The following is a 13,115-nucleotide window of genomic DNA, read 5'->3' on the forward strand; positions in this document are numbered from 1 at the left end:
TTATAATTCATAATTGGCACTTCTAAAGTGCTCTCACAGAACTGTGCAAATATTGACTAATTAGCCACACCAGAATCCTGTGGGGCAGGTGAGCAGATACATTAACCCCTCTTGCCTGCTGAAGGGGCTGAAAAGGCGGCGAGGTTTCCAGCCCCGTGCCCCTTGTCCAGCCCATGTTGCTCCCTCCACTGATGTGCACAGAGGGGATGAGATGAGCTCTGTATTAGCAGAGCTCTGGAAATAGTGGCCAAACCTCAGTTAGTTATTCAAAGTCTTGTTAAACAAAAGGTCTAGATATTCAAATGTAAAAATAAAGCCTGAGGATTTGATAGTATATACATGTGAATGGTAGCCTTTTGTGCTGAGGAACACTCTATGTACTACTGCACAATCATTGCTTATTCCCAGGAACAAAATATTACACAGGTCCTGTGTACGGAAGGGTAGAGTAGAATGGAACGGAAGGGTAGAAGAAGAGCTCTATATGAGTGGAGTAAGATACCCCTTTACTTGAAATTCAGAAGAATCTACTGTGTACTCAAAATGAACCTTGAAGAAACTAGAAGTCCTGATAGAGCCTCCAAGAGGTTTTACCTTCCTCATGTAGTAAAACATACAAAGCAGGCAGCACCACTAGCCTAGAAGAAGAGTTTAGAAGTGAAGATCCCCCATTAAATCTATCTCTTCAATTAAGTTGCCCTTAGAAAAGCAAGTCATTACTGTCTCAGGTTTGCTGCTTTAAACCAGCAAACACTAATGATGGCTTTATTCCAGAGCTTTGTTTTTAACCACCACTTTCAGAGGTGACAATCAGATCTTTTCCAAATAATTGTATTATCAGAAGCTTACAACATATATAATATATACCATATAAAAAAACTTTATTTGGCATAATCCTGCTTTGTCTATTGAAGCCGCTGGTTTTGTGTTGTGTCTAATTTCAGCTACAATCTCCTTTGGGGAAAGATTGTGTCCCTGTGGTTTTGTAAAGCCTCATTCACAGTCAGAATGGCATATAAATAAAATAAATAAGGAGAAATCATGAACTGTGGGAATTTATTCTGCATTTATCAGGAATTCACAAGTGAGGATTTACACAGTTTTAAAAACAGATTTTGAGATATCTTCCACAGATTTGGTTCTTTTCTACTTTTTAGAAACTGAGAAATTGGGAGAAGTCTTTTATTTACCTGCAACAACTATCTAGGTAAAAATAACAACAGAAAAATCCAGTTACTGTGGACTGTTTGAATACTAAATCCACGTTTATTCCACTCTGAAGCTCATTCTGTAAATGAGTTCATGTGTAACTGCTCCTGAGACAAGCAGGTTTCCATTCCTGGTAAAGAACATTGATAGGATGGCATTTTAACTGCAGCATTAGTTATCTACCCTGAGCAAGACTAGACAAAACAAAAGGTAGGAATAGAATAGAACTGGACGATCTAGTGAGCAAATTTTGCCAAAAAATGCCCACACCACAGGAGTACAGATTAGGTGGCTTGGGCTGCCAAGGGCAAAAAGAGCTTCTGTGCTCAGAAGCTCTCAAGAATCTTGAAACAGTCCAACAAAAATTACTATTCTATAAATTGGGCACTGATGGCCATTCACCCCCCCAAGTCCCCAACACACTGAAGCAGGGGCTGAGGGATCACAGCCACATCAAGAAACACGCTGTCAGCAGTAATGTGGCAGAGTCATAAGCCAAAGCAAGTTTTGGGTAAAGTTCTGTATGCTATACTGTTTTGGTACACACAATTCTCCTCTTCAGGAGGAAGAAAGGGGAAAAATAAAGCAATTTTTATTTCTCTATAGAAGTATGGTTATGAAGACAAGCATTCAGCCTGCTCTGAGGCTTTGATGAGCAGCTTAAAGGATCTCAGGAGGCTGCTAGGCTCTTGCACCTGGAGCCGGCAAGTCACTGAAAACACATGGCGACTTTGGTCTGTAGGAATAAAGGACAAAGACTAGGGTGAGTGCCTCTTTTCAGGTACACCAGTCTTTATCCACAGTAAGTAAAATGCAGCAATACTGGTAAAATAAGCAGCTGTGTTATTAGAAATATTACTTGTCCTGGATAGCCTTAAAGACCTGCAACTTACCACACATGTAAGGTCAGGGGTCTGTTCCCTACGGTTAGAGCAGGGACATGCCCCATCCTTCAAGATGCCAACCCTAACTCACCAAACTCATAATTTTTCTCATTTTATTTTTTGTCAACAAAACTAAAACCTACAAAAGGAACAGCATGTGGGGTCAGCTCTGTACGATGGAAAATGCACCCCTTTGCAGAGTTAATAACATGTCCTCACCCTCAAAAGACATTAGCATGAAATAGCAGCTGCTCATCCTCTGAGTGCAGACAAGTATTGGGAAGAGGTGCTGAGAGGCTTTGTCCTAGAATTACATGTCAGTGCTTTAAACATGATGTCAGGAAATTATTTTAATTGCCCCTATCGGTCAGGGACAGAATTGGTCCTATATTGGTAGGAGTGGTGCAAATATCTTTCCCTGATCAGGGTGTTGTTTGAGAAGATCATGCACAGACCCAAATACCTAAAAAAAACCTCACCATGAAATAAAATGACAGAAAATCACCCAAATAAAATAGCTTTGCAAAATATTAGCTAATAATGATAGATTCTGACTGCAAGTCTTACATACAAAGATCCGTTTTCTTCCAAGTATGAGCACTGAAAGAGCAAGAACTGTTATTTTTGAGATCAATGTTACAGTTCAAATGCCACAGACCATATTAAAGGCATTCACAACTGGCTCTGGGATTTAGAAAGAAAAAAAAAAGACACTGTCATAGAGAGGTTTCTGGTGATCACAGTGCTAATGACCATGATAGATTTTTTTCTAAGCATCATTATCTAGTGGCCTTGAGTGCTAATTAAAACAAGGACTATAATGCCTGCTTTAATGGGGTTTGTCTCAGTAATGCTCCTAAATGGAATAAACTACATTAAATCCAGACAAGCTACAAAGAGAGATAAATGGCAAACCAATGCACTGAAAACCTAAAGATTCTTTTAATTTACTATTAACTGAGTTGCCATCCATGGCATTGACAGTTAACTGCAGTTTTGTAATCCATTTGCTGAATTGTACAACTAAAATAGAAATGTGCTGTCCTTGCTTTTAAAACAACAGACTAAAGGCCTGAATTAACCTCCAGAATGGCTGCTTTTGCAAATACTGTACTAGAACAGGCTGTATACCTATTTTCTTCTTTAAAAATAAGGATAGCAGCTCCCCCGGAGTTTTTTTGTTAAAGTAAATGGAATCTGACCCTACCAAGGCAGCCTCTGCACATCACAAGAAGGATGCCCTGGCAGACAAAGGACCTCGCATGCTCCCTCAGCAACCACAGCCATTCCCCACAGCTCCAGTGCTGCAGGGACAGAAGCTAACTGATCTCAGTAGGCTTTGGATTATCCTCTTAATGTTTATGGGAGGGAAAACTGAACGCCAGGAAGCTTAATTCATTGCCGTTGTCCTTCTCCTCCTTGTTTCTTTGGCCTTGCTCATCCCCCCTCTGCATACCCTGGCCCACTGCATAGCCATGCTGAATTTCTTCAGCTGGATACCCAGAAGATCAGCTACATTTGAAATCCTCAAAAGCAATTAAGTAGGTTTCCTGATGTATCTATTTTGCTGTACCTCTCACACACTGAGATGGGAGGATCCTCAGCAGAGGGGAATGCAGACTACAGGATTTTGGACAGATTCTGCAGGAAAAGATGAAAATGTACAGATAAAAATGACAGCTAAGGTATAGAAGCAGGAATATTCCAGTGTTTATTCAGAGGCAAGAGTGAAATGCTTCCAGGTGTCCAGTTTTGGAAAAGATGGATTAGCTCTTTGTTCACAGTGTACACAAAATGTAGGATCATGCATTTTGTCTTGAGGAAATTTTCAATAAAGGTCTTTACAAACTGAAGCTGTAGCTTAGGGAACATAAAATACATTCTGTAATTAATTGGTTCTCCCCAGTATTGTAGAGAAAAAATTCCTGTGGTTTGATTGCTTTTGTAAAATGGTTATTCTTCTGCTCTCATGGGACTGTGAAAGGTCAGTGGTGTTGACTATACATGATTTATAAAGTACTCTGGGATGAGAGGTGTTGTGTAAATGTAAAATATTATCAGAGCATACTCTCCTTAATTCACATGCACTGAAATGGAATTGGCTGTGCCACAAGAGCAGAACTAAGGAACCGAGTTAGCCTGATGATAGAGGACTGTCTAAGGTACTGCTAGGCTATGACAGCACAAGTATAGATTAATCTCACAAAGAGATTTATCTAATGATGAAAGTTATTGCTGTTCATCTGGAACAGGTTATATGTAGATTATGAACGTGAAGACTGTGCTAAACAGAAATGACTAAGTAGGCAAACTGTAGTCTACTCTGTACCACAAGGAAAACGTGGCTTCTGAAGCAGATGTAGGCACAGGAGCTCCTGTGTAGCCCATCTACCTTCCACAGAAACACTGCGTCACACAAGCCAGTTCTCAAGTATATGCCCGAGATGCTTGCCATGCCATGGTCCTCACGTGCTTTGCAAAGCCACACTCAGAGGCACTTTCAGACTCAAAATATGCATCCTATTTATCCCTGGTTTTGCTGGAGGCTTCCAAGTTCCCCTTGCACATTTGAACCTTGAGACTTGTTCACTTACAGCTATACCTAAAGAGGCTTCTTAAAAACCAGTGTCACCAGTGATAATGACCTGGACTGGACTAGCGGTCCCATCCCCTCTCAGAGAAGCATAAATTATGCTTTCACACCACTTTTTGGGTTCAATTCCAACTTCTCTCTTTCTTCTGAGCACAACAGTTTATACTTCAACACTACAATAAATAATCAGTTTGAAGTAGATCTTAAAATATTTCAACAGCTGGGGCAATGACCTTATTACTCCACTTTACCGTAAATGGAAGAACTCCCATTCCCCCTCCCAAAGACAGAGATTGCAGATCATATTCTGAATTTTTTTCAAGACCTAGGTCAAAAGATCTCTCCAGCACAGCCTGTTCCCCTTCACATTATTGTTCCCACTCTCACAGATTCTTTTATCTAATTCCCTTCCTCCCTGAAGTTTACAACGTCCTTCCAAAATTTTTTCAAATGCACTTCCCTTCTCCTAAATTCCCTGTCATTGCCATCTAAAACCCTTCTTCAAATAATGCCAGTTTCTTTTAGAGAAACGACACTATGAATTCAGCATCACAAAGTAATCTCTTCCTGCCTTTTCTCCTGTGCTAAACAATTTTAGAGCTTTTTTTGAAGGGGAAAAAAGAAAATGGCAAGAAAAAAATCATACAATACAGTGCTTTGGTGAAAGTATATGAGCTTCCTGCTCCTAAAGAGAAAAATGAAGCTCTTACTTTTGAAGGTATTCATGCTTTCCCATGAAAATTGACACATCTGTCTGAGCAGTAAAGAAGATTCGGATTATCTGTATTTGAGAGAATAGTTACATGGAGTTATTGCATAAAATGATTGATTTTCTAGCAACAGAAGTTTTATTCAAGGATAACATCAAAGTTATTCTCATCTGTGCAAAACACTTCTCATCCATCCACACAAAAAAGGCTCCTAATTTCCTCTATCCTGAAAAAGAATTATTGTATTTTTCTCTTCACTGTTGGTTGAAGTATTTGGTTTCTTCTACTTTCTTTGGATAATTTTTACACTTAATAGATTTGCTCATTTGTCTACAGTTAAATTGCTGCGTTAATAGCAGACAATGGCGCTCTTAGGCTACACTGTACGTGATTAATCCATGCTCCAACTAAAACCACTTATCATCTGGGGGCTATCCTTCCCATTTGTCTTTTCCCTGTGTTTCCAGTTCTCTTTCCTAACAAGGAGAATGACAAAAATCAGTATGGGTTTTTAACCTAGGGAATGACATTTTTAGCTCTGAGCACTATGTGTAAATGTAAATTTACAGCTGTTAGAACAAAGAAATAGCAAATGTGAGGCAGATGTTAATATACAACCCATTGTTGGTAATACAAGCAAAAATCAACTTTAAAAGTCCCTCAGCTATTCCAGTAATGAAAGCTGACTTGCTTGTATATGTACATAGGCCTCTGCCTACAGAAAAAAGACCTAACTAGTTTCCTGCAATCCATGGAGTCTAGTCAAATCCTCTGTGTCATTTCTTCTTCTTCTGATACTATCAATCCATGGGCTAGAACATAAAGACAATGAGGTAATGTCCAGATGTTTCTTCCATTTAGCAATCTGATAAACACCCAAAGAACACTTAGAGTCTCTATTGCCAAGTAAAGTCAAGTGGTATCTGGACGATTTTGAATCCTATGCTATAGGACTATTTTCAGGAACATACTCATCATCAAAAGTTAAGCCCCATGTCTTGTTTCTATCAACTACGATTTGAATATATGTTTCCAAGAGCTTATATAGCTAGTAGGCAGAGCTAATGAGCAACTGCTCTGAGCTCACCAAGAACTCTGCTTTGTTTTGAAATCACCAACTGAAAAATCCTCAGAATGTCTGTGAATAAAATAAGGTGCTTCTTGCTGTATCTAGCATCTTTGCTGCTTCTACCATCTTCTAACCCTTGTAAACTTCTGAATTAACTGTCCTGGCATGGTGAACACAAGTCACAGCCAGAGGCACAGAGGAGCATGGATATTCAGGGTATAATTACAGTTTAGATTCTCCTCTAGGGTCTCCAGCCTCTCTCTAGCTCTCACCATCTCACATCTCTCATCATTTCGTCTCTCTCATCTCACATCATCCCTCCCATGGACCTCGATCCCCATGAATCCTGAAAGTCCTTCCTTCTAATGTTAATACAGCAGCGACTTCCGATTGTCTTGTGTCAGGCACGTTTGTGTTTGTAATTCCTTTCACACTAGGCAATTCATTAAGGGCTCTGTTTTGATTACCAAAATGTGTGAACACAATTTTGTATCTCATCTATACAGGGTCATTCCTATGTCAACTCATTTTTGACTGCGACAGTCTTTTCCCATCCTAAAGGCAAAACAGTGTTTACATTTGGTTAGTTAAAATATTTACATTGCACATTCAAATGATGCATTTTCCCAGTGACAGGGCTCTCTGTGGTATTTCCTCCTGTACCTACTATGCAGCGGAAAGAGATGATTAAGATGAATATTCTGGGTATCTCTAAACAAGCGGATTAAGGAAACAAGCAGCACAGCTATGCTATGCTAACGCTGCTGGGCTTTGTAATATCCATGCAGGCTGTGTAATCTGTACTGTATGAAAGCCTGCCTTTTAAGATCCCAAATCAGAAGAGCTACGCATTATCCAGTCATTGTATTTCAAATAGATTCTTCATTTATTGACCATTTACTTATTATGAGGCAGAGTAAAACATGACAGATGTAGGTCCTGGGAAAGGAGGCAAGAATGATGCTGTTGCTGAGCATCAGTCTGCCTGTGGGTAAAAGCCTCGAGTGCACCATGTCTGAAGGGCTGCAGAGATGATGGAGGCTGCTACCCAGCAGGAGAAGACAGAAGTGAAGTTGAGAAGGAAAGGCAACAATAAAGCTGGCAGCAAAAGGCCACAAAGCCATGGTATTTCTGGGAATCAGAAAACACACCTGATGCCCTGTGTTAATTTAACACTAGAGAGCTCAATAAAATGCTGCAAGCAATGCTACAGAGGGACCTTCTGCAGACAGCACGATCTTTTCCCCCAAAGACACTGCTTGAGCCTCACAGGAGAGAAAGAGCATGCATATAAAACTTCACGTGATAGTGAAATTCATCATCATTTAAGACATACTAACATGAACACCATAAACTCATGTATTTACTCATTTTGCTCATGCATTTGTTACTACTGAACTAAAAGGACCACCATATGCAAGTCTTTTTGAGAAGAAACCAGATGCAAAGTGAAGGAACTTCTCACACAGGTATTCCATAGCAATGCATAATTAGGGAAAACTTAAAAACCCCAGCTCTCAGTGGGTATATTCCTTACCTTACAACACCATCCACACAGGTCTTCATACAGGCTCTCCCAGTGAGGAAGCAAAAGCTTCTGTGCTGAAAAAAAATGATGATGTGCTGGTTAAGAAGACCCTGCCTGTGCTTACGTCCATCACAAACTCTGCTGCATCTTTTTGTTTACAGAAACATATACAATAGATGAAAGTTCACTGTGTAAGCAAAAGTTATTTATTTTAGATCAACCCTGCCCACTAAGTGTCATATACTTGGGAGGAAATGGGTTGTAAAAGTCACTGTATAAATGAGGCATGCAGCATTTAGAAAATGAACTTTAAGCAAGATTATTTTATGTGTGGGAGACATAGTTGCTCCATTTTATTCAACTAACAGCAAATGAAACTTCGTGTTTGCCAGTTAAAACACAGCAGTAAAAGTAAAGTAACGCTACACCAGTATGAAGCAGTATGTCACAATAATAAATAATCGATTTTGATTTAACCTAAAAAACCACGCTTATTCGCATGTATTTTTATTTCCTGATATGACTGCCTTTAGTAAAGTGCCTTTAGTAAAGCATCGACTGAAAAACGATCGTGAATTGCAACCCCTTTAATTATTCTGGTCCCATTGTTTTGCTTGTGCAGAACAGCTCTGCTTTGGTATTTCCACACTTGCTGGTCCTTGACAAGCGAAAGAAAATCACTGAAAGACACAGAATCTAATCTGAGGTCTCACTTCTTTTTCTCATGGAGTTAATGACCATAAATATCTCACATTTGACAGAAAAAAAAATTAGACAAGCCTAAATATCCTTATTATTACTTTAAAATGTCCTTCTTTACTGTAGCAGGTGTTGTCTGTAATGTCTCTCCCTGATGAGTATTGCTAAAATGCTGATGCCCAAAAGGCAGGATGAAGCGTCCAGCACCATCCCTCCAGCCCTGCTGCTGGCTGAAGGGGCTGGGGAGCAGGGACCCCACTCCCCCATGCTGGAGCCCACAGTTCCCTCTCCCTCAGTGAGGATAGGCCCATAGTGAAAGCTTTCATGAAGGGAGTAAACAGAGTCATTACCTGCCCACCTGGTGCCTTGCACCGCCCCATCACAGAGCAGCCTGGGGAGCAGCGTGTGGATAACTTGGGTGGACACTCCTGCACAAAGGGGATGCTGCAAATCCCCAGGTTGAGGGCCAGGATAAATCCAGATACCACACTCTGAGCAAACAGTTAACAGTCTCACAGTTTTAATGTAACTCTTTTAATCGTTATTTCCCCCAGCCATGCCCGTGGGTACACAGCCTGCAGCTCCCAGCTTTGGCTAGCTGGCTAGCAAAGCTGCGCCGGTTTTGGCAGAGGGACGTGCAGTATGATAGGCAGCGGCTGACGCTGTCACTAGCAGGATGTTTTCCAGAGTTTCTCCTACAAGGCAATGTGTTTATTCTTTGAAACAGTTGCTCCCTAAAGATTAAAACTGAGCAGGAGCACAAAAGCAGCATGTGTCCTCTGGGGCTGCTACGTGCCATAAAGGAAACAAGAGGTACAAGCTACGTTCTCCTGAATTACACACAGCACATAGTGCTGCACTGGCAGAAAACAGTGAAGTCCTTCGGCGCACAAATTAAACTCTTGTTTTCACGCTCCTTTGGGGAAATAAGTAAAAAAAAAAAAAAAAATTCAACAAAAATTTCCCCAACCACCACTTGTAACATTAAGAGCTCCAGATGTAGAGTTGTGTTGGGGGTACCCACCGCAGCTGAGCCCATTCACCCCAACCTGGGCAAACAAAATGAAAAACAGCCAAAGCTCCAAGACAAACACTTTTAAGACCATGTTCGTTATCATCCCCAAATTGCAGTGTACACTCTCAAAAATACAGTCATCAATTGCAAGGGACAGAAAGCGTTAGGAACAGCAAAGAGACCCAGAGAAGCACTCAGACAAAGAATGTGTTTACTTTAGAAAAATAATAATAATTTTTAAAACTACTAAAAATATCACTGAAGTAGTAAGAACACAGGAGAAATATCTGCACAACAGCATAAATTCTGTTTATCACAGTCTGCATAATCTTAGTTATTACAAAGTGCCTGGAAAAATGAATGCAACAATGATTTTTCTTTCTGCTGAGGTGTGTGGAACAGATGTTAATTTTTACCACTTCACAGGATGTTTTATACCCCAGGAAGTACCTGCAGGGGTGAGGAACTGTCTCTGGTAATAGGAAGAAGTATTACCTTGCTTAATGGCTGTATGTTAATGTATTTTTATTAGCAAAATCTATTTAATATTGCATATACACAGTAGCTTGTGGCTTAAAAAATAAGAATGCTGGAGAAGGAGACTAAAGAGACTTTCTTCCTCTGATGGGAACACATGCAGATTTCCTCATTACTGGTAATCCGAACTAAGCCTGCATAAAGGGGACAAACTTCTATAACCCTCAGGTACAGGACGATGCCACCGTTATTCTCCTAAGGAGTACAGCCAACTTCATAACTTTTCCCATTGCATCAGCCATATTTTAATTAATAACTGAATAGCAGCAATCACTACCGTGCTACTATAAAGATACAAACATTACCTTCGATTAAAAAGGTCTCCTCATCCCAGTCCCCATCTGATTGTGCAGAAGACACCAGGAGAGTCTGTTAGTGGTGCTCTGAAACTTCCTCTTGTCAATGCAGCTCTAGGAGATTCTGGACCCCTATCCTCGGCTGCTCGCCGATTCCGTATGCACGGTGCAGATCCCCACCTTCTCTGACTGCCAAGTCGGGCACAGCCTGCGAACAATGCTGCCTCTGTCAGCCCGCCCAGCCAACAGTGGCACAAAGACACGTTCATGCAGAGCCCTGGACTTTCTTTCTTTTTCCTCCTTCTTCTTCTTTCTGGAGTACCAGCTGATGAGAATGGGTGGGAGAAAAATGCTTATGGATCTGTGATCAGCCAAAGCTTCGCTGTGTTCAGGAGGAGCAAGACGGTGTCAGCCCAGGATGGACAACCTGGTGCCTAGAGAGGAGATGGAATCCGCACTGGTGAGAGTGCTCCCTGCCTCACTTCACACATTTTTATTTCAGATCCGTGGGTGGCTGTGTGAGCAGGCAGCCCAAACAGGGGAGGAGTTACCAGAAATGCAATGCATGACTTGAAGCCTTGTCTGCCTTCTCGAGAGCAGGACAGAGAGGCAAAATCACAGTGCAGTGACACAGCAGTGAGCTCAGTCACCCCACCTGCCACTGCCCGCCTCTCCAAACTGGCTGGGAAAGCTCCTCTCCCTGCTGAGGAGTTATCCTGGGATGGAACATGGAGGCAGCAGCTGCTCTCGCACCCCTCGGAAGTCACACTCCGGAGAGCCTCTGAGCATGCTGGCTGTCCCTTCCCTCCCCACAGCATTGCCAGTTTAACTGTCAAAGATGCTCCATGATCTTAACAAATGACTGTAGGATGAGACAATGAACGACATCCTCAGCAGATGTTTACAGCTGTCACTAGGAAGTGGGGAAGATGGCAGCATCTTAAATTTCAGTTTTCTGCAAAGCTCCCCTTGGAAATCAGAGAGGCAGAGCAGAAAGACCTTTTAAAATCTGGTATCTGTATTTTTCTTCTTGTGAAAGGATTATCATGTGCATCATGCACACATTTCATATAACTTCAGCTTTGTTTTCTTTCCTGTCAGAAATTGAGAACTGATCTGGCCCAGCTTCAGAAGAGTCATAGAATGATAGAATACCAGGCTGGAAGAGATCTCAAGGATCATCTGGTCCCACCTTTCTACGCAAAGCATGATCTAGACTAGATGTCTCAGTACCCTGTCCAGCCAAATTCTAGAAGTGTCCAGTGCTGGGGAATTATCACTCCCCTGAGGAGATTATTCCAATGGCTGATTGCTCTCACTGTGAAAAAATTTCCTGAGTGATGATCTCTGCTGAAACCAATTGGAATTTTAATTTCTAATATTCCCAAGCCAAGTTCCACAATAGATGGTAGCTGTTCACATTCCTCCATATTAATTATAGTCCAGATCTTAAAATGCTGCAACTGAATGGAGCAGTGTGCAACAATGTGCTTTCTTCTAGAAGCACAATCAAGGGACATGCAGCCCTAGGGTGCAGCACAGCTGTGAACTCATTCCAGGTCCCTGATGAACCATTGCAGTGTTAGAACAATTTCCTATGCAATTAGTACTAATTGGTGACTTCCTGGCAATCCCCAGGGGCTCTATCTCACCCTTTTGGCAGATCCTACCAGATCAGGCTTGATCATCAGTGGGGCCATCACTGGTGCCACAGCAATCAGGGCACATTTTTGTGTCCGTATTTCATGGGAAGTGGCAAGGGCTATTTTGAATAATGAACAATCTCAGATATGCCACTTTCAAAGCAATGCATATTAGTTTGTAACAAGATGCCAAAATAAGAGGAATTAAATTAAATATAATTAAAAAATTCAGACTAAATAACATTAAATATAATTAAAATTTCTAGAGGGAAATTATAAACTTTTTTTTGAAAATAACTTGCATAAAAGCATTTCACCAATGCCAAGCTCCAACATCATTTTCATGAGCAGTGGTGCTAATAGATAGCAACAGACCAGTAATACCCTGCATCTTGTGCTCAAAATTAAGCTGAAACCAGAGCATTACAGATAAGCAACCACCTCTTCTAATTTATTCTTTAGTAACAGTTCTTAAGGAAGTGTCTTCCCTTTATCTATTAATAAGCTCAAGTTGTCTTAAACATCTTCCCAGATGGAATTAAGCAGGATCAGGATTGATTTATATCAGCAAAGCCCCATGACTCCATGGCAATAAGCAAAATCAGATGCTTTTTGACAGAACTTTGGATATATCCAAAACATAATTCAGAGTAGCTTCCGGGTCAGCATCACAGCTGATGGATCTCCAATGTGATCTCTTTTTGCTGTACAGAATTATTTAAGAAATCCTAAACATCCAGATATTTCTACACTTTAAAAAAGAATTCTGAGGGAATTATTTAGAGTCAAAAGGATGCCCTAAATGAGAACTGTACGGAGACCAGCCTACATACATCATTCAATAACTAGGAAAGGATGCAACAACTAATGGTAAAATACATTAGGAAATGCTTGTTGCTAGAGGCAAGTAGAAGTACTTCAACTAAAACAGG

At 40.9% G+C, this 13,115-nt stretch overlaps 1 protein-coding gene across 4 annotated transcripts in view; it reads right to left on the reverse strand.

Annotated features, from left to right (window-relative positions):
* Positions 1 to 13,115, reverse strand: part of PAG1 (phosphoprotein membrane anchor with glycosphingolipid microdomains 1) — a 104,459-nt gene that overhangs the window by 31,127 nt on the left and 60,217 nt on the right. Inside the window, exons 1-2 of one of the 4 annotated variants that reach the window (XM_057426064.1) lie at positions 10,550 to 11,197; positions 8,003 to 8,067 (exon numbers count right to left, since the gene is read on the reverse strand). The exons of 1 other annotated variant lie outside the window; for it this stretch is intronic. The gene's annotated coding sequence lies outside the window, so the exon portion shown is untranslated. Of the gene's footprint in view, positions 1 to 8,002; positions 8,068 to 10,549; positions 11,198 to 13,115 lie in introns of those variants that run through there. 2 more of the 4 variants (XM_057426065.1, XM_057426067.1) reach the window with 2 other exon arrangements.

This window comes from Pezoporus wallicus, unplaced genomic scaffold, assembly GCF_028554395.1.
Source record: "Pezoporus wallicus isolate ANWC-B61680 ecotype Strahan unplaced genomic scaffold, APGP_CSIRO_Pwel_v1 contig_4131, whole genome shotgun sequence".
Lineage (NCBI taxonomy): Eukaryota > Metazoa > Chordata > Aves > Psittaciformes > Psittacidae > Pezoporus > Pezoporus wallicus.